This window comes from Perognathus longimembris, chromosome 17 (genome assembly GCF_023159225.1).
Source record: "Perognathus longimembris pacificus isolate PPM17 chromosome 17, ASM2315922v1, whole genome shotgun sequence".
Classification (NCBI taxonomy): domain Eukaryota; kingdom Metazoa; phylum Chordata; class Mammalia; order Rodentia; family Heteromyidae; genus Perognathus; species Perognathus longimembris.
This window is the reverse complement of record NC_063177.1, coordinates 33,435,199-33,459,827: the sequence shown is the minus strand read 5'-3', so window position 1 is coordinate 33,459,827 and position 24,629 is coordinate 33,435,199. Positions and strand designations below refer to the sequence as shown.

At 52.2% G+C, this 24,629-nt stretch overlaps 1 long non-coding RNA gene across 1 annotated transcript; it reads right to left on the bottom strand.

The window, feature by feature from the left end:
- Positions 1–6,006: 6,006 nt before the first annotated feature.
- Positions 6,007–21,061, bottom strand: LOC125366168. Its single transcript, XR_007213807.1, has 3 exons — positions 20,585–21,061; positions 19,672–19,791; positions 6,007–7,116 (listed from the first exon to the last, which is right to left on the bottom strand). It is a non-coding gene; the product is annotated as an uncharacterized LOC125366168 (long non-coding RNA).
- Positions 21,062–24,629: the final 3,568 nt, after the last annotated feature.

Here is a 24,629-nt window from a genome sequence, read left to right as displayed (position 1 = left end):
GGGAGGACCTACTATAAGCTGCGGGGCGGGGGGGGGGGGGGGGGGGGGAAGATGTTGGGGTATGGGCCAGACATCCCAGAAACACCCCCTTCTAAGGCTAAGCCGCTTAGGCCTCCCACCTGCTCTTCCCTTGATAATCCCTGCATTTGATTTTCTAACCAAACAGGAACCAGGCCGTTCTCCAAGGTCAGAAGCAAGCCAGAGCCTCCCCCAAGGTCCCACGGACTAAATTCAGGCCCTGAGACCTGGGCTAATTTCTAAGAGATTTTCCAACTACCACATCTTCTGATCATCTGTCCCAGGATGCTTTGTGACCTTTCTTTCCCTTTTATCAATTTGATTAATTTGAGATGGGATCTGGCTATGTTGCCCAGGTCAGCCTGGAACTCCTAGGCTCAAACATATCTCAGTTCCCCAAGTGCTAGAACTACAGGTGTGCACCACCACACCTGGTTGTTATATTTTAATCATTACACAAACTCCATGTTAGTACCCAAAACAGGAACCTTCTCAAACCAGGAGATCAAGCATAACCTTTGAACAACATTCCAGTGTATTTCCCTCCAAACTTCCTTTCACTCTTTGTTCATAGGACAATCTAATTTCTGAACTACAACCCTTCACATTTCTAAAATACAAATGTGGGGCTAGGAATATGGCCTAGTGGCAAGAGTGCTTGCCTCGTATACATGAAGCCCTGGGTTTGATTTCCCAGCGCCACATATATACAAAAGGCCAGAAGTGGTGCTGTGGCTCAGGTGGCAGAGTGCTAGCCTTGAGCAAAAACAAAGAAGCAAGGGACAGTGCTCAGGCCCTGAGTCCAAGCCGCAGGACTGGCAAAAAAATTAATTAATTAAAAATAAATAAATAAAATGCAAATGAATCTTTCTTTTAGTTGGTGTGATCCCTGCTCATTTTGAACAGAGGGAATAGAACAGGTCATTTGCAGAGATGTAATCAAAGTGAGCCATGTGACTTGCCTCCTACTTCCCTCCCTGCACTTTATATCCCTGGGCATGATGATGGGGTTTAAGGAGAAGCAGCTCTTACTGAATAAGATCCAGCAAATCATAATCTGCAGCCAGCTGGCCACGCCCACACAGGGCAGTTGGGAAGGAGGCTAACTTCAATGCAAAGCAAAATCACAGTAGGACGAACGTAAACCACTGCTCTAAAAAGTGGGAATGAGAAGAAATAAAGTGATGTTTTAGTGAGCACCTACTATGTGTCCGTCTTGTGTGGGGGGGTAATTTGTTTTTGGCTTCTGGAACCCACATAGCCCAGACAAGCTTGAAATAATAATATTAATAATAATCTTGCTTCAGCCTAACCTTGTGCTGAGATTTACAGGTATATATCACCATGCCTGACTATATTGTGGGATTTGAGGCCTAGGAAGAACTCTGGTCCCACATTGAAAAGGAGATCATGTGTGGTGGCTTTGCTTATAGTCCCAGTGCTACAGAGCTCTCAAGGAGAGCTTGAGCCCAAGAGTTCAAGGCCAGCCTGGGCAAGGGAGCAAGAGCTAGGGGGTGGAGTGGGGAGGAGGGTGTTTCATGCCCCTTGATAATTCTTAAGTTAGAGAAAATATTCAATTCTTACCCAAAAAAGTCTTTAAATTCAAAGTGTCTTATTAAACCAGTTATTTTTCGGTGCCTGGAATTCCCAGCCAGAAGGTGCCACCTGGCTTCACATCTCTTGGGTCTGGAGGACACACAGACATAGACACACACGGACACACAAACACAGACAGACACACACACCCCTTGTTAAAGAGTGCTGGCCCTGCCTTGCCTGGGATTTAGCAGGTCTTGGGTGGGGTTGGGAATCTGCATTTTTAACTAGCTACTTGGTGACCACTGAAGCCACTGATTGTTTGGGGCTTACTTGGGGAGGTCCCAAAGTAAGGTGTGTACCTTGCTCCCCTCAACCTGCCTGCCTGCTTTAACTGGCCTGGGTACAGCTGGGGCTTGGGGATGGCTGCGGCTCAGATGATTCTAGTGATCACTGGGCTTTGGGTGGAAGCGGCAGACAGGGCTAGGGTGCCAGGGATTTCACAGGCAGCCTCCTGTCTCCTTTCATATCAGGGCCTGTTGGGCAGAGTCTCAGACAGATGTGGGGAACCCTTATTCATCCTTGTCCTTGAAACTGCATGAACTGTCCCCTACTGCTCTTAGGGGAAAAGATGCAGACCTGCCACCACCGTCCAAGCAGAAGATGGCAGCCTGCTGTGTTCTCAGGGCAGCTTCCGGACCTTGTGGCTCAGCTGGCTAGAGCTGGGTGTGGCTGCTTCCCCCACCATGCCCTGTGGATTAGCACCTCCCCCACCTGGGCTTTTAGCTACTTGGCATCATTCACGGGCCATGCCCTTCCTTTAAATGGGGGAAAGGACTCTGTGTGTGTGCGTGTGCGTGTGCGTGTGTGTATGTGTGTGTGTGTAAAGGGCATTAATTTGAGACTCAGAAGATCTATACCTTAACCCCAGCTCTGTTGCTGACTCTTGGGGTGGCGTTAGCTCACGCACACACCTCTCTGTGCCTCAGTTTCCTTAATCTGAAAAAGGGGTGGGTATGCTGTTGTCTCCCACCCTTCCTGTCTCAGGGGGGAAAGGGCTCCCTGGTCGATCCTGCAGCGGTGGGTTGGGAAAGAACCTAGGCCTCAGGCAGGAGACAGCAGGGCCCCTGAGTGTGGGCTGGGACCAAGTCTCAGCTTGTGCCTGGCCTGACCACAGGCTCCAGAGCTGGGCCCTGAGTCCCAGGCTCGGCCCTCCCAGATCCTATACCCACTCCGCCAGCCATCAGGAGAGGCGGCAGTACCCCAAGGTCATGAGCCCAGTGGGCCTAGGCTGTAGCCTTGCTCCCTTCCTGGTTGTGTGGTTTGGCAGATCATCGGCATACCTTGACTCAGTATCCCCACGCAGAACATGGACCTGTAATGGGCTGCCTTGGTGATCCACTGAGCTACCCTAGGAGGGCGTTTCCAGCAGAGCACAGAGTCCTGTGGGCCGCTATGATGAAGAGAGTAGTTGTTCATCCTCCACAACTCAGCACAAGATGTGTTTGTGTGTAGAGGGGGGAGGGGCTTGAACTCAGGGCCTAGTGCGTGAGCCACAGCTCCACTTCCAGCTTTCAGTGGTTAATTGTAAATAAGACTCTCTCAAACTTTTCTGCTTGGGCTGGGTTTGAACCTCAAGCCTTACATCTCAGCCTCCTGAGCAGCTAGGATTACAGGCACCAATGACTCAGGCTGGGCTAGGATGCATCTCTTGATGCAGCAAGTTCCAACAGAGAGCCCAAGCTCCCTGAAATGGGGTCAGGCCCAGCCCGAGTTCACTGGGTGGTTCTTAGAGGTCCTGAAGGCCAGGTGAGTCAGGTGGTCCTCTGCCCTCAAGTGTCAACCCCACTATTGTCCTGTTCCACCATTGTCTCCTGTCCATGCCCCCCAGACATCCTGGATTTGGTTTTAGTCACCAGAATCCTCCCTGCTATGTGACTTTGGGTGGGTTACTTAATCTCTCTGAGCTGTTAAAATGAGAATAGGTCCATTTGACCCTAAACTCCATGAAGGCTGTATCTACCCGCTAATGCCCAGCATCTAGCCCAGTGCCTGGCACATAGTAAGTGCTGAAAAAATGCTTCTTGGATTACTAAATGGATTGGCCTAAACGCTAAAGAGCATCCTATGGTGATGGACAGTAGAGGTGGCTCCCAGTAGGCCCTCTAGGAATGTGTCTTGGATTTGAAGCTGGCACTGTGGACTTGGGATATTTTCCATCATGCCCTGTCTTGCAGCCTACCTGTTGGGGCACACCCCAGGAACTCTGAGCACAAGTCACCAGGGCTTTGTCATCATCCTTAGCCTCCCCCTCCCCACTCTGGCCAATTTCAACAGTAGAGCCCGACCCAGGGCCTTGTCCCCTAGTGACCACCTCATCAGTACTCATGAACTCAACCACACCTGCTGCCCTGCACCTTTAGCCCAGGTCTCTGTATCTCCTGCCTCCTTCCTGGGCGTCTGTCTCCCCAACTCCGCTGCCCTCCTCTAATGGTTTCTAGAGTCTCCACCTCAACCTGCCACAGGCTGCAAAACACCAACTCATCCCTTCAGCTCCTTAAGTGACTGATGTCACTGCCTGCCTGGTCACATGAAACCCGGGACACACACTGGTCCGTGACCTCCTCAAGCCTGATAACTTAGCTTCTAGAGGCTTCTCACAGCCTCACAGCCCCTGGAGCCCTGGCTTGGAAGATGTGGGGTCATCTCCTGATTAAAGTCTTCCAGTTCTCATCTCCATGCTGGTGCCTCCTGCCTGGAATGCCTCTCCTTCCTCCCCTCACCCCTTCGCCCTGTCAACCTTTAATCACCTTTCAAAGCCAGTTCAAGGGGCTGAGGATATGGCCTAGTGGCAAGAGTGCCTGCTTCATATACATGAGGCCCTGGGTTCGATTCCCCAGCACCACATATACAGAAAATGGCCAGAAGTGGCGCTGTGGCTCAAATGGCGATGGCGGAGTGCTGGCCTTGAGCAAAAAGGAAGCCAGGGACAGTGCTCAGGCCCTGAGTCCAAGCCCCAGGACTGGCAAAAAAAAAAAGCCAGTTCAATATTACCTGCTCTGGGAAGACTCTTCAGACCCTGCCTGGCCTAGATTACAGGCTCTCCAGAGCTGCTCTTCTATTACCTGTATGTGACACCACCCTTCCCCTTGTCATATTGTTTTATAATCACGTAATCCATCTACTTCTGTGTCTGGCTTCTCCATTGCACTGTTACTTTATTGGGGTCACAGGCCATGCTTATTTTACTCTATGTGTATATGTGTGTGTGTGTGTATGTTCACACACTGCTAGTAGGGCTTGAATTCAGGGCCTGGGCACTGTCTCAGCTTTTTCACTCAAGGTTGGCACTCTACCACTTGAACCACAGCTCTACTTCTGGCTTTTTGGTGGAGATGAGAGTGGGGATAAGAGTCTCACAGACTTTTGCTGTCCCATTCGGCTTTGGATACTGATCCTCAGATCTCAGCCTCCCGAGTAGCTAGGATTACAGTAGCAAGCCACCAGCTCCCACTATTATTCACTGATGTACCCTTTCTGTACACAGTGACCCCTTTTACAAAGTCTGCTGCTTTGTAAAGAATCACCCCATCATTTAGTACATTTTAACTTAATTGTGGTTTTGAGGAGCCAGAATTTAGAATAATCTCAGCCAAGTAGGTCTCTCTCTCTGAGGGTCTGCTATGGGCTTTGGTGACACCACAGCTCTTGAGGACTTAAGATGGCACATGCTCAGAGCTATAGGAGGCTGGGGCTGGCTGCACTGGACTGGGATGTCAGAGTGATCAGACTTCTCACACAGACCACCCCATCACAGCCAGGAGGAGGCACAAGTCTGGGCTGGTCTAACCTTGGAAGTCAGGCAGTATCACACCTACAGCATTTTACTGGTGACAGAGTCTCTAAGGTCAGCCCAGATACGAAATACAAAAGGCAGGACAGGACAAAGAAGCCTTCCTTCCTTCCTTCCTTCATTTTTTGCTGGTACTGGGGTTTGAACTAAGGGCTTGGGTACTATCCCTTAGCTTTTTTGTGTATGTGTCAGTCCTGGGACTTGAACTCAGGGCTTGGGTGCAGTCCCTGACTTAGTGTGCTCAAGGCTGCTCTACCACTCCAGCCCCAGCTTTGCTTTTTTTTTGTTGTCGTTGTTGTTGTTGTTTGTTTGTTTGTTTTCTTTTGGGTGGTTGATTGGAGATGAGTCTCATGGACTTTTCCTGCCTGGACTGTCTTTGAACTGCGATCCTCAGATTTCAGCCTCCTTAGTAGTAGCTAGGATTACAGATGTGAGCCACTGGTGCCCAGCTTCCTCTGGGTTTTTTTTTGTTTTTTTTTTTTTTGTTTGTTTTTTTCTTTGCTCAAGGCAGGGGCTCTACCACTTGAGCCATGGCTCCATTGGAGATAAGAGACTTCAGGACTTTCCTGCCTGGGTTGGCTTCCAACTGTGATCTTCAGATCTCAGCCTCTGGAATAGCTAGGGTTACAGATACGAGCCAGCAGTGCCCAGCCCTCTATCCTTTTTGTCTGCTGTAGAATACACCCTGGCATGGACGCTCCCGAGCTTCTTCACACTGTCCCAACATTCTGGTGGCTTCCAGTGTTGCAGGTTTGCGTCCAGCCTGAGCCTCTTTTAAATCGGGCTGCAAAGCTGTCAGATTTGCAAGCTGTATGGCCTGGGCCAGCTCCCTAGAGCTCAGATTGTGCAGAGCAGGCCTGAGGATAGCAGGGTTTAGCTGTCACAGAGCCCGGCGGCGGCAGAGCGGTGCAGGGCGGTGCGGGCGCCCGCAGTACCTCCCGCCCCAGGCCTCCCGCTGGGACAGGCTGGCAGGGGAGGAGGGGAGACGGGACAGAAGGGCCCTGGCTGGCTCTGAGCCACGGCTTATCAGAGCCGAGCCCTGGCGCCAATTACGTAACTGGGCCTCTAAAGCTGTTTTATTTGTCGATGGAACTCAAATTAAAAGAGGAAATTATTCTCCTGATGCTCAACTCGCCTAATCGCCATCTGCCTCTCCCTTGGTCGCCCGCGCGCGCCGAGCGCTCGCATCCAAAGGTCTTGAACGCGTTCCAGATTTCTAATTTCGTTTGCTTATGCAACCAAAAATATGATGGCCGCGTTTCCTGGGGGTGATGAAGTCTATATTCTGGGCTCCAGGCTCACTAAAAACAGCAGCGCCGGGCCCGCCCCTCTTCCCCGCACCGCTCGCCCGAGCGCGCACACACCACGCGCCGGCTTTTTTTGGTTCCTCCCGGGTGCTGCGCGGTACGCGTGCGGTACCCGTGCTTGGTCGGCGGTGCAGGCAGCTCTGCAGACCCTGGCGGAGGCCGGCAGAGGCGGGAGGAGGCCAGGTCTGGCTGAGCTCTGGCCTTGGAGCCCCAGAGGCACGAAGACAGCAGATAAAGGCCTAGCCTGGGGTCCAGGAGATGAGGGAGACCCGCTGGTCGTTTGACTGCCCTGGGCGTCCTCTCTGACAGGCAGCCTCCTCCTTCGTCTTTTTCTCTGGCTGATTCCCCAGTGCCAGTTACAGGAATCCATCTTTCTTCCTCGCACACACAACCCCCGGTGATCTGCAGAAAGATGTTTAAAGCATCACTGTACGTTCAGGAATAGAAACGAACTCAAAAAAAAAAAAAATCAGAACAACATATCTCTGAACCAGGCAGCCATCAAATGTGATTTCACGATGGAATACTGTGTGACTGATTGGAGAGAAAAAAAAAATAGGGTTGATCAAGAAGCCTTACCGTGTAGTTACATTTCTTATAAAAAGCAAGCCACAGAAGCACACAGCAGCCTGTAAGTTTAGCTACTGGAGAGGCTGAGATCTGAGGATCTCAGTTTGAAACTAGCCCAGGCAGGAAAGTACACTAGACTCCTATCTCCAATTAACCACCAAAAAGCTGATGTGGAGCTATGGCTCAAGTAGCAGACCACTAGCCTTGAGCACAAAGGTTCAGGGACAGTACCCAAGACCTGAGTTCAAGCCTTAGTCTGTGCTGCCCCCCCCCCCTCACAAAGAAATATATAGAGCATGGTTCCACTTAGATGCTTTTTCCAAAAAAAAAAAAATCAAACAAATAACAACAACAAAAAAAAAACCCAATGGAGGTGGAAAGGGAAGATGCTGAATAGTTGGCTTGTATGTTACTTCTGATGAGGAAATTGAGGGGGAAGGGTGGGCGGAAGTGGTAAAAGACTCGATTACTCCACTGGATTATTTGAAATGTACAAAGAGACTGTGTTTATGTGATATTTGCAGAGTTTGTTTTTGATGTTCTGGGAGACAAGGGAGCAGGAAGCTGCCCAGATCTATCTTGTCTGGAAGCAGTGGTCAGATCGGGAGTGGGACTGGCAGGAAGGCATCATCAGCTCACACCACAACCTCCACCCTTGGATGGGGCTTTGAGAGCTCTGAATGTTGTGTTCTGAGGCCTTCTGACCACAGGGAGCTGCCAGTGGCCCTGGGGCTGAGCTATGGAGGGGGCCGAGTGTGGCAGGGGGGAATGCTGGGTACAGAGCAGGGTGTGTCTGTGTCTTTGTGTCTGTCTGTGTAGGGAGTGTTAGAATGGCTCAGTTTCCCTTGTACCTGCAGTTCCGGGAGCTGAAGAGAAAGAACCACGCCCACGGTGCCTTCTGCTTGAATCCCCAGCATTGGGCATTTCCTCCTCTGATGCCTGGCTAGGACGAATGGGAGGAAGTGCCATGTCACTCCTCCATCTTGAAGGCCTGGGCTCAGGGAGAGGCTAGGCTTGAGGCCTCATCCGCCTTCAGAAAGGCACCTCTGATATGGCCTCATAAGATGCAGAGGCAGAGTGCCTAGCATACTGCTGAAGGCAAGTACAAGGCCCCCCCTGGGCCTGTCCCCGGGTCCTGCGTGGGGCCCAGCCCATCCTACCGCATGTAGCAGCTGGACACAGCCATAAGCCACACAAGCTGCCCAGGTCCCCACGTGCAGGAGGAGCCACACCAATTCCATTGAGGAGGCAGCATTTCTAATCTGGCTCGGAAATCAACTTCTTCCAGGAAGTCACACGTGGCGCTAACTTAGCAGCTTTCTTTACTTCTGGAGACCTTTATTATGTACGTGGCGCTGTGAAGGCGAGTCAGGTATGTCTTTTCCCAAAAGCACAGGAAACTGAGAGCATGACTGGACTGGGGTTTGAATTCAACCTGCTTGCTGGGCAGGTGCTCTACCACTTTGCCTGCCCCACCCACCCACCCAAAAGCCCTTTGCCCAGAGCTGGCCTGGGATCCTGCAGCCCACACCACTCTTGCACAAGAACTTAGAGACAGGGGGCTCCCACCCCCAGCCTGGGAGCCCTGTTTCTCTGGAGACACAAAACAATGAGCCCCAGAGGAGGTGGAACATAGGCACAGAAGGTGGAAGACCCATCACAGGTGCATTGTGGGATGAGTTAAGTATACAGTGGTGTGAGAAATGGAGAAATTGCTGGTCTGTGCACGTGCGTGTGCACACACATACACACACACAAAGAGCCCACAGGATGTGTATATGGGGGGGGCAGTCTGCCAAGATAGGAGGTGGACCAAGGATAAACTCTTCTCAGACCCTGACTTTGGGCACATGCATATATGCACACAGGCCTAGGCACATAGCATGCACGCACACACATATACAAGCTTTTTTTTTTTTTTTTTTTTATAAATTTTGTTTTTGTTACCAGTCCTGGGGCGTGGACTCAGGGCCTGAACACTGTCCCTGGCTTCTTTTTGCTCAAGGCTAGCACTCTACCACTTGAGCCACAGCACCACTTCTAGCTTTTATCTATATATGTGGTGCTGAGGAATCGAACCCAGGGCTTCATGTATACGAGGTGAGCACTTTACCACTAGGCCATATTCCCAGCCCGCATATACAAGCTTACAATGGGAAAGCACACAGGTGACCCATATAGCTATTGCATGTGCCCGCCCTCCCTTCCTTCCTTCCTTCCTTCCTTCCTCCTCTCCTCCCTCCCTCCCTTCCTCCCTTTCTTCCTTCCTTCCTTCCTTCTTTCCTTCCCCCGCCCCCCTTCTCTTTCTTTCTTTTGGTACTGGGCTTAAACTCAGGGCCTGGGCACTTAGCTTTTCCATTCAAGGCTGCACTCTATCACTTGAACCACACCTCTACTTCCAGTTTTCTAGTGGTTAATTGAAGAAAGAAGTCTCATAGACTTTCTCACCTGGGCTAGCTTTGAATTGTGATCCTTGAATCTCAGCCTCTTGAGTAGCTAGGATGACAAGTGTGAGCCACCAACATCTGAAAATGTACACATTCCTTTTTTTGGTGCCAGTCCTGGGGCTTGAACTCAGGGCCTGGACGCTGTCCTTTTGCTTTTGTGCTCAAGACTAGTTCTCTACCACTTTGCACCACAGCTCCATTTGGTGGGTGGTGGTAGTTAATTGGAGAGAAGAGTCTCATAGACTTTCCTGTCTGGATTAGCTTTGAACTGCAGTCCTCAGATCTCAGCCTCCCGAGTGGCTAGGGTGACAGGTGTGAGCCACCAGCACCTGGTTAAACATACTCTTGATGAGAACTATGAAACACGAGCACACTCATGCACATATATCCACACAAGCCCATGTGCTTGTGCAAACTTGCACCTATGATGGCAAGGACTCTAAACACACAAAGAAGTCCCCTGTACCTATACACTGGAACCCAGCAGGTATAGCCATACACACCACTTACCAGCACTCTCTGACACATATGCACCAAGCATCCATCCAGACACAGGTGCACAGGAACACACACACACACACAGGCCCTGGAGAACACACCTGCATCCATGCACCCATCCTAGTCCCGCCCAGTGTGCGTCAGGCCTCCCACCTCCTGGAGGCAGCGGGCCGTGGGGTGGGAGGGAAACTGTGGCATGGAGCAGCTCACAGAAGGCATGTGTCCTCTTGAGTATTTTTATCTTCAGCACTTGTGTGTCAAGCAGAGTCTGGGTGGCTCTGGGTGCAAGCACAGGGAGGACGAGTAGCTGGATTTGAAAGCAGCTGGCCTCCAAGAGCAGAGGAAGGGCACCTCTTGCTCCTCTCCCTACCAGTGCTTCCTCCTCCGATGTACTGCCCCCCTCCCCCAGCAAAACAGCCGGTCAGGGCTAGGCTGCCACTTGGTGCAAGACCCTGGGGTGCAAACACAACCCCATCGCTGGCCTCTCATTCCTCCTTAGGGCCTGGCTATGGCTGCCTGTGGGAAGCCATTCCCCAGCCGCCTCATGTGGGTACATGCTCCAGGTTTTTCTACCCCACCCAGGCTGGCAGGAGGTCTGGCATGTGGCCTGGCCCTCTGGCCTGTGGACAAGCTGGTGGATTTTGAAAGCCTGTTTAATCCCTGGGTTCTGACGCACCGATTCGCCACCAAGCAGGATCTAGTGTCCACAGACCTGATGTCAGAGGCTGGCCATGGCCTCGGCCTGGTCCTGCCCCTCCTGCCCACGTGGCCACGGGAGGGGCAGGGGAGAGGGGGGAGGGTGCCTCCAAGCTTCCATTTGCTGGGCTCACAAACACCAGCAGGAGCTAGAAAATGAGGTTGGAAAAGAATAACATGGAAAAATAATCAGAAGCTATTAAGTGAAGAGAACAGATAAGCAGAACACTGTAACCTTGGGTTTATTCTGAAACAATGACAGATGTGTTGAGGCAGAGAGAAAAGTCTGGAAAAGTTAACAGAGACTATCTTTGGAAATTTATCATTCCACAAATATTTATTGAGCACCTACTATTTGTCAGCATGTTCTAGGTGCTGGGGGCCCAACAAGGAAGAGACAAAGCCCTTTTTTTAGGTAGTTGGTATTCTAGATCATTCACAGGTAATAAACAAAACATATGAGCTCAGTATATGATATTTTTAATTTTTAAAGTTGTTTTTATAAAGGTGATGTATGGAGGAGTTAGAGTAGTATGTGGCATTAAAATTTCTTTTTTAAAAAGAAATTTCTTAATTTTTTTTTTTGCTAGGCCTGGGGCTTGGACTCAGGGCTTAGGTGCTGTCACTTTTTTCTCAAGGCTAGTGCTCTACCACTTGAGCCACAGCGCTACATCCGGCTTTTTCTGAGTAGTTTCTTGGAGGTAAGTCTCAAGGTCTTTTCTGCCCCAGCTGGCTTCAAACTGCTATCCTCAGATCTTAGCCTCTGGAGTAGTTAGGATTACAGGTGTGAACCACCGGCCTGGTTAGTATGCGATATTTTAAATGGTAACAAATGCAATGGAAAAGGGCAATGGAATAATACGCTGGTTGGGGAATGCAATGCTTTGTTTTTGGCAATATAGGGTTTTGAACTCAAGGCCTCTTGCTTATTTGGCTGATGCTCTACTACTTAAGCCATGCCTCCACTCCAGTTTTTTGATGGTTATTTTGGAGATGGAGTCTCATGGGCTTTTCTGTTCAGCTGGCCTGGTACTGAGACTATAGCATGAGCCACTGGGGCTTTCCTTCCTTCTTTTGTTCTTTCATGCCTGCCTTCCCTCCTCTCTCCTTTCCTTTCTTACCTCTATCCATTCTCTTGCTTCCACTTCCTATGTAGCTAAGATTACAGGTGTATAGTCACCATGCTTGGTTTCGTAATTTTTAATAGAATATATCTTTAGGAAGATCTTAGATTTACAGAAAAATGTAGTACAGAGTTCTCCCAACTCCTCTCCACGCTCATCTTTCCTAATTTTTTTTTTCATCAATACTGGGATTTGAACTCAGGACCTGGTGCTTGCTAGTCAGGCACTGGACCACTTGAGCTACATCTCTAGTACTTATTTACTCTGGTTATTTTGTAAGATGAGCTGTTGCTAGCCTGGATTCCCCCCCCCCCCCACCACACACACACACTTCTTTATGCTTCCTGAGTAGCTGGGAGGGCAGACAAGAACCACCATGTCCAACTTTTTATTGGTTGAGGTAAAGACTCTTGAACTTATTGTCTAGGCCTAGAAACACAATCCTCCCATTTCAGCTAGGATGGCTAGCCTGAGCCACTGATGGCAGGCTGTTTCCCTGTTTCTAACTCATCTACATTAGTATGAGACGTGTCATGGTGGATGAACCAATGTAAATATTTTTTCTTAGTTTGTATTCACTTTATTTATTTTTTTGCCAGTCCTGGAGCTTGAACTCAGGGCCTGAGCACTGTCCCTGGGGTTTTTTTTGCTCAAGGCTAGCACTCTGCCACTTGAGCCACAGCTCCACTTCGGGCCATTTTCTATATATGTGGTGCTGAGGAATCGAACCCAAGACTTCAGGTATACAAGGCAAGAACTCTTGCCATTAGGCCATATTCCCAGCCCCTAATTTGTATTCATTTTAAAGATAGCATCCTCACTATGTAGCCCAGGCTGGCCTTAAAAGCTCTCAATCCTTCTGCGTCCGCCTCCCTCGTGCTGGGGTTACAGGCATGTGTCCCCACACCTGCCGATACATCATTATTAACAATAACTCCTAGTTTCTTTAGAAGTCCTCACCATAGCTCCTTCTCTTTTGTCTTCTACATAGCACCCACCTTACCACATTGTTTCCTTCTACCACTTGAGCCATGGCTCTGCTTTCTGCTGGCTAATTGGAGATAAGAGTCTCACACACTTGCCTGTTCCAGCTGGATCCTCAGAGCTCAGCCTCCTGAAGAGTTAAGATTACAGGTGTGAACCACTGTTGCCTGACTTCTTCCTCATTTCTGATGATCTGGGCAGACTTGGGGCTTCTGGTTGGATATGTCATAGCATACCACTGTCAGGATTTGCCCCATGGTTTTCTCAGGATTAGGCTGGTTATACATTACGGTTATAATCTGATAATATTGATGTCATTGCTCCAAGGTTACAGCTGCTGGCAGCTGGAAGTTCTTTCGTTGGGTTCCCTTTGACCTACCTCCATTCACACGGTTTCTATTCTCCTCTTTGGCTTTGTTGAAACAAGGTCTCACTAGGCTAGACTTGAACTCCTGACCTTCCTGCCTCAGCCTCTTGAGTGCTAGGGTTATAGGTGGGCCCTACCATGCCCAGATTGATTTTTTTTTTTAATAGAGCTTTCCCTACTCCATGAAAGTACAAAATGCATCTTTGATTTTTAATAGAGAAGCTAACAAAGGTTTGTGTGACAAGTAATAAGTGAGCAAAGGTCTAAGAAAGGAGGAGCAAAGCATGGAGATTTTGATGGGAGAGGCAAGGGATTCCAGCGAGAGAGAATAGCACATGAAAAGGCTGGGGAGCCCTGAGGCGGGTATGTGCATTGTATAATCGAGAAACAGGGAGGCCAGTGGCTGAGGCCTGGTGCACAGTGCTGGGAGATAATGTGGGAGAAGCAGAGAAGGTACAGGTGGTATAGGAGCCCTAATAAAGAACCTGGCCTAGTGGCAAGAGTGCTTGCCTCGTATACATGAATCCCTGGGTTCAATTCCCCAGCACCACATATATGGAAAACGGCCAGAAGTGGCACTGTGGCTCAAGTGGCAGAGTGCCAGCCTTGAGCAAAAAGAAGCCAGGGACAGTGCTCAGGCCCTGAGTCCAAGGCCCAGGACTGGCAAAAAAAAAAAAAGAACCTGGCTTTTTCCTACACTGGCAGGGGAAGCAGACATGCTACACAATCTCCTTAATTCCCACCTTGGATTCTGAGAGGCAGCCTGGTGGCCAAGGCCTGCCCTTGGCCTTGAGTCCCAGCTGCATGGCAAGACCTGTGATCACGGCCTGGGTGAAACCTGCTGAGGATGAGGGGAGGCTGAAGGAGGGCAGGGCCAGGCCTGGGCATGCTGACTCTAGGCCTGGTGATCAATATGGCTGCTGGTCTGGCCTGGTTCAACCTCCAGACAGCCTGAGGGAGGACGAGGCTGGGAGCAGGGGGTAGAGGTAGGGTCTCATCCACAAGAAGCAATTAAATAACCTGCTGCTGACTGCTCAAAGAACTGACCCTCCATAGCAGTAAGGGATAATTTTATCCTGCATTGCTGTGTCATCCATTAAAAGAAAGAAAAATAAATAAAACATAATAATGAGGTGGTGGCTCATGCTTGCATAAAAACAAATAAACAAAACAGTGCCTTCTGAACACCAAGGCCAAGGATAGGATGCTGTCCTGGGCCCATGGCCCTGTGCTATGGAGACTTGAGACACCTGCTCCCAGCCCTGACTGGCCGAGACAAGCAGCCCATGCCTTCAACCATCAACAGGACCTGGAACCCACCCCAGCGTCTGTCAGCAGCAAAATGGGTGAATAAATTATAAGAGTCACACAAGGGACTTGTGGCCTGAGACCATGTGACAGTGCAGCCCAACATCACAGGCACCTGGAGCAGAGCTGGGTTCTGCAGCAAAGGGTTTGCAGTTTCCAGTTCAGGAGCCTGGGTCAGGAGAGTGGTTATCTGGGGACAATCATTGGGAAAGGCTTGGAGGGGCTTTGGGGGAAAACACCTGGCTGTGCTCACCTTGGGTGGCTTCCTGAAACTGTCTACTTTCTCCTTGATTGGTACAATGTGTATTGGAAACACCATGTAGGGCTGGGATGTAGCTCAGTGGCAAATCACTTGCCTAGCAAGTACAACATCCTGGGTTTAATTCCCAGTACCAAAAAAGAAAAGACCAAAAACAAAACGTGTGTGTGTGTGTGTGTGTGTGTGTGTGTGTGTGTGTGTGTGTGTACTGGGACTTGGGACTCAGGGTCCAGTGTTCTTGCTTGGCTTTTTCATTCAAGGTTGTCACTCTACTACTTGAGCCACGCTGTACTTCTGGCATTTTGCTAATTAACTGCAGGTCTTTCCAATTTGTCTGCCAGGCTGGTTTCCAACCTGGATCCTCCGATCTCAATGTCCTGAGTAGCCAGATTACAGGGGTGAGCCACAGAGCCCAGAGGAGGCACATAAAATAAAAGGTGCAGGTCCTAGAAAGGCCAAGTCTTCTGTGTTCAAAGGAGCAGGCGATATCTACCTCCTGGGGCGCCTGTCCAGCCTCTGGGGCTCCTGAAGCCAGAAATTGGGGCCTCAGAGTCCACCAGGCGTAGAGAATGCCAGAACTCTGGAGTTGACCTTACAGCCAAGGCCCGGGAGCAGGGCCGGGGAGGCTGCAGGTGTCGGGTCTCTGGGGCCTGCTATCCTCAGCTGCTAGCAAGCAGGGGGCCCAGGGTGGCCCGCAGTGGCAGGGCGCAGGGCACAGCTGCCTGCGTCCTTAGGTTGTGCCCTCTGCCCCCTTCCACCCGTGGGCCCCTGGGTGGGGGCGGGTGATGTCTGTGTCCACCCCTCCCTGCCCCCAGCAGAGGCCAGGGAAGCCCAGGGGCCTGGTCTGACCTTGCACCCCACTCTCAAAGGTCACGCCGCTTCGCCGCCGCCGCCGGGGTTCAGGTTCCCGCCGGCCGTCGGGAAGGGAGGGCCGAAATCCATCCCAGCCCCGGGCGGGCGCTGGGAGCGCGGATCCAGCGCGCTGCCGGCCACCCCGCGCGGTTATTTATAACCCGGGGTCGCGTTACAGCCCGACCTTCAGCGCCGCCCGGCGATCCGAGGCGACGGGCGTCTAGCCCGCCGCCCACCTCGTCCCGCACACCGCCTGCCCCGCCCCGCACACCGCGCCCGGCCCCGACCCCCTGCGCGCGCCCCGACCACCGCGCTCCCGCTCCCTGCGCGCGCCCCGACCCCCTGCGCGCGCCCCGACCACCGCGCTCCCGAGCCCAGCGCGCGCACCACGCTCGTCCCGCCCCGCGGGCCCAGCCTCGGGTGATGGGGTGGGGGTACGGAGTGTAGCCGAGGAGGAAGAGGCCAGAACCACCCCGGTGTCCTTGCTTCCCAGGTTGCAAACGTCCTGGGCTATTCTGGTACTGGTTTTATTTACACCAAGGGCTTCCCAGCCTGGGCCGGTTCTTCCCGCTCCCGAGCCAGTGGGGAGGTCGGCGGCCGCAGGGCCCCTGGAGCCCTGCACAGGTGCGACCCCGCCTCCTCCGGCACCGCCCTCACTGCCGCTTCGGCCTGAGCACCGCGAGGGCCTGGAACAAGGTCATCCAGCATCCACTGGGCTGTCATCCAGACAGCCCAGCTCCTGACTGCTGGCTTTCCTCTCTCGATCCCCATTACCCTCCCCAGGGAGGAGGCTTGCAAAAGAGTGGGGTGGGAGGATTGGCCTATCCACCTAGTCAGCAAATGTAGTCCAGGCTGGCCTTGAACTCATGATATTCTTGTCTCTGCCTCCATCGTGCTGAAATTATAGACATTCACACCACACTGGGCCATTCAGCACTTTTTTTTTGGGGGGGGGGGGGGCAAAACCTACTAGATATCTGGAGCCAGGTCTCTTAATGGAGCCACAATGAAAGTACAGTGTTTTTTGTTTGTTGTTTTGGCCAGTCCAGCGGCTTAAACTCTGAGCCTGGGTCTGTCCCTGAGCTTTTAGCTCCTGGTTAGCACTCTACCACTTGAGTCCTAGTGCCACTTTTTCTGTGATTAATTGGTGATAAGTGTCTCACAGATTTTCCTGCCCAGGCTAGCTTTGAACCTTGATTCTCAGATCTTAGGCTCCAAAATAGCTAGGATTACAGGCATGAGCCACAGGTGGCCCACTTCAAAGCAGTTCTTGATATGTGAGAGCCAGGAAGGGAAACTGAGGCACAGGAGGCTAAGCTGAGGGCATTTTGTGGACCAAGTTCTTGGGCTGAGCACTAGACTCTGAAGGCCAAGGCACAGGGCTCATCTCAAGCTGGGGAAGGGCAGTGGAGAGGCCTGGCTTTGGCTGGTCTAGAGACCCTTTCTCTAGACCAAATGCCCTCCCACCTTGAGTTTGATTCAGCTTGGATGTGTCCTTTTGGCCTGATGCAGCCTAAGGGCACAGGTCCAGGGGTGGACGCTGTAGTGGCTGGAGTGGCCAGTAGTAGCCAAGAACCCTTGGGGGAGGAAGTGGCTTGCACAGGGACTTGTGTAGAGGGAGTGTGGGTCTCCATATGTGTGGGAATCTCACTGTTGGAGAGCAACTGTGAAGGGGGTATGGAGATCGCTGGGTATCATGGTGAGGTGGAAGCAGAAAGGGCCTCTCCCTCACTGTGTTCCCTCCTTCCCCATGGGCACTTTGTGGCGGGGGTGGGGGGGGGTGGGAGGGGTGGCCCTGACCAGTCAATGAACTCAAGGTCTGGAAGAGTCAGCGGCTTTTCCAACCTTTTTGCCAAATGGGATGTCAGCACAGGGGCGGGGCTGGGCAGGGGGTGGGGATGCCACTGGGGAAGGTGACAATGACTTCATGACAACTGGCATCTGAGCAGCTGGGGAAGGGAGGGGGGAGGAGCTGGAACCAGGGCCTGGCTGGGCCAGAAGACCTGTGCTGTTGAGTTGGCTGCTGGTGTGGGGCCAGGCTGGAGCTCTCCTCCCTGGGAAGGAGGCTCAGGCTTCCTCAGGGCTCCACATAGTTCCCTTTCTGAGGCCTCCCGGAGGAAGGCAGGGCACCTCAGGCACTAAGCACCCTACAGGGGCTTTCTCCTGAGGTCCCTGGTCAGGCCTCTTCTCCGAGCTGGGTTGGCTGCATGTTCCAAACCCTATGGTGACATGGTGGGGGCAGGTAGCCCCTAAAACTCAGGAGAAATCCTTGACATCTAGGCATTAAGCCTTTCCTGAATGAGCCCTTAACGCCTGATGCCTCTCAACCTACTCCAAAGGGGCTTCTGGTTGGCAGCCCTTCTCCCACAGGCTTTGCCACAATTTGGAGGCCAGGTGGCTTCAATAACCAGGCCCTGGCAAGCGGAAACCTTCCCGGAGCACGGGCAGTGCCAGGCCGGAGCCAGGGCTCCTTCCCCGCACAAGGCTTCAGTCCAGCTGGGGCCTCCTTCTGACTCATAGGGTCACACTGGCTCCTCTGTGGGGTTAGAGGGGCCCCAGATCACAGACCCACTGGGTGTGAGCCCTTCCTTGGTGCCCGGAAGCTGAGCTCAGCTTTGGAAGTGCTTTCTTCCATGATTTACTAGTTTCTCATAATAAATAATAATCATACCCCCACCTGAGCTTTATTGAAACGTTCACAAAGGACTTTCACAAACCTTCTCTCATCCTCTCCTCATGCCGGCTCTGTAATGAAGAGCTCATATTCCCATTTTATAGATTAACAACAAGTCGAGGAGCAAAGTGCTGGGATGGGACAGGTCTCAGATCACACAGGCAGGAAGCAGCTGGCACTGTGGCCTTCCTGACCTGGGCACCTGCCCTAGCAGCCGCCTTCTCAGGCAGCTAAGAACATGGCAGCTGGGTGATTTCAGGGGCAGGCTTGGGCTGTAGACATGGGCAGCAATACAGCCGGACCCTTCCCCTCGTGCCAAGGCAGCGGTGATGAGAAGCTAAGTAAGCCAAGGTGACCGGTGTGTGATGTGGGGTGGCGAGGGGCTGGGAGGAGAGGGTCTCCCTGAGGAGAGCCTGCTGCCCTTGGCGCTGGGCCCAGGCCAAAGAAAGGAAGACACTAGAACTTCCTGGAACAGGAGTCCACTCTTAGTGTGCCCAGTGCCAGCTGCTGGCATGTATTCTTCTGCCGTGGCAGAACAAGGAACATAGGGGTGACACAGTACACTTGTCACCAAGAGAGACACTCAGCTTGAAAGATAAGTCTTTCCCCTGAGTTGTGCAGTTTCAGTCGTGTGTGTGTATGTGTATGTGTGTATTTAAAAGCAACTTTTCACCTTGACATTTCCTTTTAACTCAGCAAAATACTAGTGACCGTATCAGATCCTACACTTTTTTGGGGAACTCAGGACCTGGGCAGTGTCCCTTCGTTTTGTCACTCAAGGCTAGCACTCTATCATCCCGCTTTTGGGTAGTTAATTGGACCTTCCTGCCTAGGCTGGCTTTGATCCAGACCCTCAGATCTGAGCCTCCTAAGTAGCTAGAATTACAGATGTACAGCCCCCCCCCCCCCCCACCAAGACTTGAGGACCACTGGGCTATTCCAGTGGCTCTAGGGACTGCCTAAAGGGAGATGGGTTTTGTTTTGTTTTTGAGTTGGGTCTTGCTCTGTAACCCAAGCTAACCTGGAACTCTTGGTCCTCCAATCTCAGCCATCTGAGTGCTGGGGTAAAAGCCATCCATGTCTAGCTGAAGGGACCTGGCTTTTCATTGAGGCCTGGTTATTGGCACTGCTGGAAAACTCCTAGCAGGAAGGCGGTTAGGGTTTATACCCAGACTTACCTTATGGCCTCAGAGGTGAAGTCTCTTTAGCAAAGCTGAGCAGAAGGAACATTCGAGTAACTGTACTGGGAATTCTCAGAAAGGCTCCAGGGCTAGTTCTCAGTTGTCACACAGCCTGATCTGGAGCAGGGAGGAAATGTTCCATAAGCCCTAACTCTGTCTCCCTGCCCACTCCAGCCCCCAAAGCTGTTTCCCAAACAATCCAGGTCCTGGACAGAGAAGATAGGTTTCCCTTCTCCCTGCCTGTAACAAGTACAGAGGGACAAAAGACACCAGAGGGGCCTCCTTGTGCCTGCCCCACCCCCATCCCTTCTGAGCTAGGCATCACCCCCCCACCACCACCACCAAATCTGGGCAAACAGCCAGTTGTGTGGCACTGCTTTGCTTGGTCCGGCCCATTGGGGACATGCCCCAACAAGCCCAGGCACAGGGGGAGGCTGGCTCCAAAGGGCATAGGGTCTGCGCCTGCACTGGGCAGCAGGGGATGCCTCAGGATTCAAGCACTTTTACAAGCAAGAACTTCCCACAGGTCTCCAATCCACCCCACCCCCCTCCAAACAAGCCCCCTCTAAATCAGGAGACCCAGACAAGCCGAACCTCTCTCAGCTTCCAAAGAAGACCCTGGCCATAAAGCTGGGGGGTGGAGAGCAGGGCAGCAAGCCAAGGCCAAACCCCAATAAACTGCCAGCTGAATTGAACCACAAATAATTAGTACCGATCGCCTCCACCCTCCTCTCCAGGGAATTAAAAGTCAAAGGGCAGAGCTGCTGACGCAAATGTCACAGGAGACCAAGGCTGGGAACAGCTGGGACCCAGCTCCCTGGCTGGCCGCAGCCTCGCCTCCCCTCCCCCACCGAGTCCTAGACAGGGTGTCCCCCAGGTCCCCACAGGGTGCAGATCCTGTCCTCAACACCTTTGGAAAGAAGACTTGGCTCCTTCCTCTCGTCCTGGCTCCAAGGTCAACAGGACTTGATGGATATTCATCAGAGAGGCGCCTGTGAAAATCCTGGGAGACTGGGCCCCCATCTTATGAGGCACCCTCTCCCCCAAAGGGGAGAGAAACCTGTCTCCTGTGGAGGTGGGGGAGAGGAGATTCTGGTTCCATAAATCCACTGTGCCCTCCTCCTAGGCCTGCCCTCAAGCCGGGCACACCCTGGCAGCTCCACCAGGTCTGTGCGCCAGTGGTGACCCCCAGTGGTCAGTATGGGACTTGAACCTGGACTGTGGGCTGGGCTGGACGCCTACTAGCCCTGGGCCAGCGACTTGGGGATTTGATTTTTGGTAAGTGTGTGTGTGGGGTGGGGGGGAGTCAGCTATAGGTCTTACTTTTTTCCCAATTGAACTGCTGTTAGACCTCAGCTGAAAAATCAGGGTCAACGCAGTCTTAGTATGAACTCCTCATCTCCCAGCCCCCGACCTACTCCCCGCTTCCCAGTTTCTATTAATAGTGCGCCACCGCCCAGTCCCTGAGTTTCCAAACCTTGGCGTCATCTCCAACCCCTCCCCACTGGGGAGGGCGCCGGCCCTGCCCAGCCCGGCCCAGCCCTGCCCAGCCTCTCAGTCTGCAGACTGTCTGGATGGGCATTGCCACAGTCTCACCAGCCTGTCAGCTACTTGCTGACATTTTCAACAGGGCTGCCCAAGGGCCAGGCCTGGGCATGTGACCCAACATCTCTCCACTTACTGGCTGTGCGACTTGAGGCAAGTTGCTTCACCTCCAAGTCTCAGCTGCAATGTAGGAATTAAATGTGCATTACGTATATAAAGATCCCTATGGCGTGGAAATTCTCAACACATTTGAATCAATAGAACTAATCCATCCAACCACCCCGCCCCTAATTGTGTATGAAAGGAAACAGGCCCAGAGAGCAGGAACCCTGAATTTCGGGTGTCTTGAAGACAGGCAGCAGAGGCCAGGGACTTGGGAAGTTCCTGGAAGTCTTTGTGTTCTCCCTGCCCCCACCCTGACCACATTCTAGAAACCACCATTAAAAGTGTCTGAGTTCCCCAGCCCACCTCCGGGAGGGCACATCTGGGTAGGTTTTGAGGACACTAGGCCACAGGAAATGTTTCTGGGATGGGACAAGTCTAGGTCACCTCCAGCAGGCTGAGTCAGGGCAGCCCATGGGTGAGGTGGACAGTGAGGCTCAGGACACAGACATACCAGTCTAGGAGGCATGCAGGAGTGTGGTGAGGCCTCCCTCATCCTACCCTGGATCCCTGCATGGTCTCCCTTCACCCCTACCCTTGAGCCCCTTGACGTGCTCAGGTGGTGAGAGGGCTACAGCTCAGCTCACTGTGGTCCAGGGGTGTTTCACTGTGGGCAGACAGATGTTCTTGACATTTTCTTGCTCCGTATGGACTTGGAATCCATTTGCCCCCTGAAGGTGGGGTGTGTGTGTGTGTGTGTGTGTGTGTGTGTGTGTGTGTGTGCTGGGGCTTGAACTCAGGGCCTGGATCCTGTCCCTTAACTTTTTTGTTTTTTCTCTCAAGGCTGGTGCCTCTACCACTTAAGCCACAGATCTATTTCCAGCGTTTTGGTGATTAATTGGCAGTAAGAGTCTCTCAGACTTTTCTGCTCAGGCTGGCTTTGAACCCTGATCTTCAGATCTCAGCTGGGATCTCAGTGGCTATGCCTGGCTTGTTTTCTGAAGTTAACAGCTGCCTTAGTTTCTTTTTCTTTTTCTTTTTCTTTTTTGGCCAGTCCTAGTCCGTGAACTCAGGGCCTGAGCACTGTCCCTGGCTTCTTTTTGCTCAAGGCTAGCACTCTGCCACTTCAGCCACAGCGCCGCTTCTGGCCGTTTTCTGTATATGTGGTGCTGGGGAATCGAACCTAGGGCCTCGTGTATCCGAGGCAGGCACTCTTGCCACTAGGCTATATCCCCAGCCCATGCCTTAGTTTCTTAACCTCTAGGAAGATGGCTGTAGCAATGACAGTTTTCAAAGGGGACTTTTACTTCAACTTGCAGAGGCAAGCAAGGCAGTTGGATAGATCCAAACTAGGCCCATCCTAGAGTTTTTGGATACCTGGCCTCTAAGATGGGTTCTCAAACAGGAACACTCACCCTTGCCCCAGGGACCACTGGCAACATCTGGAGACATTTTCTGTGTCAAAATAGGGGACAGCCAGGTGGGCGCTGGTGGCTCACACCTGTAATCCTAGCTACTCAGGAGGCTGAGATCTGAGGATTGTGTTTCAAAGCCAGCCCAGGCAGGAAAGTCCATGAGACTGTTATCGCCCTCCAATTAACCACCAGAAAACCAGAAGTTGAACTGTGGCTCAAAGTGGTAGAGCCATAGCCTTGAGAAAAAGAGCTCAGGGACAGCACACAGGACCTGAGTTCAAGCCCTAAGAACAAAAGGAACAAAAAAAAAATTGGGGACCAAGAAGTACTACTAGAATGAAGTGAAGAGGCCAAGGATGTGGCTCTCTAGCCTAATGTACACAACAGCCACTTGATGAGGACCTACCCAGCCTTCCATGTCCACTGCTGAGGCTGAGGGGCCCTATTCCCTGGGGAAGCACTGGGTTCATATTAAGGGTAACTGTACACCAGTAATGCTAGCTATTCAGGTGGCTGAGATCTGAGAATCCTTGGTAGAAGCCAGCTTGGGCAGAAAAATCCAAGAAAGTCTTATCTCTAATTAACTAGCAAAAAGCTACAAGTAGAGTGCCAGCCTTGAGCAATAAAAGCAGGCAAGAACATGAGGTCCCAAGTTCAAGCTTTAGTACCGGTACACACACACACACACACACACACACACACACACACACACACACACACACACACCAGTAAAGCCCACAAAGGAGCCCAGCAGGTGCCCAGGGGTGCCATGGACCTTTTTTTTTTTTTTCAGTCCTGGGGCTTGAACTCAGGGCCTGGGCACTGTCCCTGAGCTTCTTTTGCTCAAGGCCTAGCACTCTACCACTTGAGCCACATTACCACTTCTGGCTTTTTCTATTTATGTGGTACTAAGGAATTGAACCCAGGGCTTCATGCATGCTAGGCAAGCACTCTACCACTAAGCCACATTCCCAGCCCCAGGGACCGTCTTTCTTTAAGGCATCTGAGGCCTGGGACATGGTAAATGTCAGGAGGGGGCTCATATGCCAATCTTCACTCTGAAATTTTCTGAATCAATCTAGATGTTCTTTGTCTCTTGTCTCGGTCCCATACAGCCTAGAGCCAAGTTTCTAGAACCTTCCATGATCACTTCTCAGCCCTTCAGGGATAATAAGCAGGTCCTGGAGAGAGAGGCCTTTGTTTGGGCCATTCACCAAGCAGAGTTGGCTGACCTGCAGGGACTCTGAGCCCCTGTGAACTTACTGCATCCCAGAGGAACAGGGAACGGTGGGTCTCTGATGAACAAGGACAGCGTCACCCTCCCCATGGTAGTGGTGATTCCAGGCTGGCTCTGGACCCCTGCTGCCGTCTCTAACAAGCCCAGGCCAGTGGCTGAGGGAAAGCAAGCAGGGAGGCCAGGCACAGCCAGGGAGGGAAGGAAGGGGAGCTGGGGGCAGAGAGCAGCTCAAGCAACGAGGCTCCAAGACAATTCTTGGGGGCCCCGTGCTTGTTTTTATTGGAAATGTCTTTCTCCTGTGTGGCACCCACCTCTCCCTCTCCTTCCCTAGTGCAGCCCTGCGGCCATGCTGGGTGGGTGGGCTGCATACGCCTCTGCTTGGCAGATCACCTTTGCCTCTAAGCTACAAAGCCACAGTGGGGTAAAGGGCAGCCCAGGCCTGGTCTCCTAGGCCCTTGGCCAAGGGGGCTGGGCCTGGGACCTCAGAGAAGGGGCTGGAAGTCTGGCCTCGCTTCCAACCACCTGCAGCCTCACTCCTGAAACCAGGGTGGCGGCTCCAGCTCCCACCAGCGTTCCGGACACTCCCAAATGCTTAACTCCAGCATCTTCCCCCTTCCTTCCCAGGCAGCTTTCCCTGGCCCTTCCCTTTCTCCCCA